The sequence below is a fragment of the Lissotriton vulgaris genome, chromosome 7 (genome assembly GCF_964263255.1).
Source record: "Lissotriton vulgaris chromosome 7, aLisVul1.2, whole genome shotgun sequence".
NCBI classification, from domain to species: Eukaryota; Metazoa; Chordata; class Amphibia; order Caudata; family Salamandridae; genus Lissotriton; species Lissotriton vulgaris.
The window spans coordinates 1,142,992,523-1,142,995,810 of record NC_141695.1 but is presented as its reverse complement, the minus strand read 5'-3'; the positions used below and the strand labels follow the sequence as shown (position 1 = coordinate 1,142,995,810).

Below are 3,288 nucleotides of genomic sequence, written 5' to 3'. Positions count from 1 at the left end.
AAATGCGACATACACACAGAATATCAGCTCATGGTTGTGGGTGTCACATAACAGTGGAACTTTACACTCTCACTGACATAGAAGAAAAGACCTGGTCAATCATAAGATCCCAAATCAAGCTGTGCTACTAATGCGGCTGTATCTACAGAGCCCAGGGTAGACACAGTAGCTCCTTGTCCCTTGGTGCGCCCCTCCAAATCAATTAACATGTCCTGGACCTGGCGTTGTCAAGGACAGATATAAGCCTCTGTGCACATGCTAGATTAGCCTTATGCCCAGATTCCAGATAAATCAAGATACCCAACGCACACACAGTTCAGTGCTGTGGGCAAGTGTATGCACCCTTTTACTATGCAAGGAACATTCCCATTCCAATCAAACTCAATCCTTTCAGGATTTGTCTGATTCTAGTGCCTATCAAAAATACTATCTCACTAGGAAATACTGATGTTTTGTTTCTACAATATCTTTCACAGTTTTGCATCCTCAGACTGCATGCTATCCCAAAAAACCTATTCCAAGTATGTACTTAAACCCACATGAAAATTCTACCTTGACCTAAGACTTTCAATGGTTCCCTTTTCTTTCTTTCATTCGGAGACCCCCTGTTTACCTCTGCCCCTGCATATCAACATCTGATTACAGCCAACTCTAAGTCGCATGCCAGTCTGCCTTGATCTCCTTTTTTAGGGCTCGGCCTAGCGTACACTGCGCAGCAGTGTCGCGCAGGCCGAGATCTTATGTTTCCCCAGTACTGGGGCTTGAACCCGCCTTCTCTTCCATTGGCTAGCTTCATAAATGAAGGCTAGCCATTGGAAGAGATGTGTGTCACTCAGGGCTTGAGCAGATTTGTGGGCGTTTCTTGCTTTTTTTTTAGCCCCCCCCCCTTTTTTCCGTCATTCGGAGGTGGGCGTTTACTTGTTTTTTTTTGTGGTGCTTTTGTTTTGGCATTTCCCCCGACCGCCGCTGGAAGAAGTCGTCCTCAGGTGAGTGCTTGCTGTCCTGCCCCCCTCGTTGTTCGTGCTTGCTGTCCTGCCCCCCCTTATTTGTGCTTGCTGTCCTGCCCTCCCCCGCCCCCCCTCCCGCTGTCCGTGTCTCCGTTCCCACCCCCCTCCATTGCTTTGCATGTGCTTGTTTCTCAAGTCGGCAGTGCTCTATCTACTGTGTTATAATATCAAGGAAAACTTGTGAATCCGTTCTTAACCATACACTCCGCTCAACCTGTTATCGTGACACATAGATCTTCACTGGCGTGTCATATTTCTCATTTCCACGTTTAAATCTCTATGAAAAATACAAAACGCCGACAAAAACGCACAATTTTTAAACATAAAGACACACTGGCAGCGTTTTGCTCTAGTTCCAACATCTCCGGGGTCTGCAGGTTTTAGACAAGACGCAGCTCTGCGCCTTGACCTAGATAAAAATATGGAAAGATTAATTTGGTGAAAGTGGCACCTGTAAATGTGTAAAGGTACTCCTTGGTGTCGGCTTTGTACAGGGACACCTGCCCCTCTTCGTAATCCAGATAGACCCCCAGCAGCCTGGGGCTCTCCCGCAGGGGCAGGGGGGTGGCAGGAGAGGTGAGAGCTGTGTAGTGACCGTGATACCCCTCCACAGCCCAGACCCCCTGCTCGGGTGACTTTGAGTCTGCTGTGCTTTTGTTCACGGACTCTTGTGCAATGCCCACACACCACCCATCGCCCTCCAGCAGCAGCTGCAGCTCCCAGTAGTGCCTCCCTGCGCGGACACCCTCCTTCCCCAGCACAAAGGGATACTGGAAGCACTCGGAATAATCGTCAAAGAGGTGACGACACTGCACAACCTGGAGCAGCCCTCTCACACGTCTCTTATTCTCAGACAGCTTCAGCAGATCTCCATGAGCGGTGTCCCAATCCAGAGTCACCACTTTATACTGCCTCATCGCCATTTCCGGCTCGAAAACTTTTACATGGTTTAAAATACTTTCCTTTCTCTGGTCCTCATTGGTCGTTTTTTCTTGTTCTTTAAACAATTCATTTTCATACTTTCTCAGGGTGCTCCTGACGTTCTTTAGCAGCTCCTCTGCCGGTTGCGCACACTTCGAATCTACCTCTCTGATCAGGGCATCGAGGGATGACATTTCCTGAAGTCGTTTAATTGTATTTGCTTTTTCTGTCCTGGTGATTTTTTTCTGAATCTCCTCCAGTCTCGCGAGAGTGGCGTCTTCCTCTTCTCGCAGAACCTAGCGCAGTTGTTCAAATTCCGCTAGAGTTTTCGTCTTCTTAGCTTCCACACCCTTTGTGTGATACACACTATAGTCATGCATAAGTCACACTACACAAGGCACAACCTACACCAGTGATAATGGGCATAGTCTTTAAACCTGCCCTACCTGCAGTAAATGAAGTGCAGCAGGTATTGGCCTATACCGTCTGGGTTACCTGGAAGGTGAAGTCAGAGCTGCTAAAATATTGTGACCTGCTAGGGTTCAGAACAGGTTTGCAATTTAAAAGACTTTCACTATAGAAAATCAGTGTGGAGCACATTATGCACAACTGTCCTTATGTGTCGATGGTGCTAACTGGAGGCACATCTTTGCTATTCTCATAGGGATTATTATTCAGCAGGCCTACAAGGAGGTTAAGCCTGAACTCAGAGTTACTTTAGCTAATGGAAGACAAAATCAATAGGCTCGTCCAAAAATCCTCCAGTACCCCACTTCACGGTACGGGAGCATTTCAACGCTCTGGTTTTTGTGTTGCTCCCCTGCCCCCTCGTTGATTGTGCTTGCTGTCCTGCCCCCCCCCGCCCTCGTTGTGCTTACTTGTGATCCGGTTTTTGTGCCTCTGTTCCCTGCTTGTGCCTCTGTTCCCTGCTTGCGCCTCTGTTCCCTGCTTGTGATCCGGTTTTTGTGTTGCTCCCCTGCCCCCTCGTTGGTTGTGCTTGCTGTGTTGCTTCCCTGCCCCCTTGTTGGTTGTGCTTGCTCCCCTGCCCCCTCGTTGGTTGTGCTTGCTGTCCTGCCCCCCCGCCCCCCCTCGTTGGTTGCACTTGCTTGTGATCCGGTTTTTGTGCCTTTGTGCCTCTGTGGCCTGCTTGCGATCTGGTTTTTCGTGCCTCTGTTCCCTAGGGCGTTACTGAACAGAGACTTGTGTGTGGCTCTGTGTCTGTGTGGTTCTGTGTGTGTGTGTGTATGTGTGGCTCTGTGTGTGTGTGACTCTGTGTGTGGGTGGGTGCGTGTGGGTGGCTCTGTGTGTGTGTGGGTGACTCTGTGTGGGTGGCTCTGTATGTGTGTGTGTGTGGGTGGCT

General features: G+C 49.2%; 1 pseudogene; it reads right to left on the bottom strand.

Moving 5' to 3' along the window:
- Positions 1–1,387: 1,387 nt before the first annotated feature.
- On the bottom strand, positions 1,388–2,308 carry LOC147703044 (E3 ubiquitin-protein ligase TRIM15-like; annotated as a pseudogene).
- Positions 2,309–3,288: the final 980 nt, after the last annotated feature.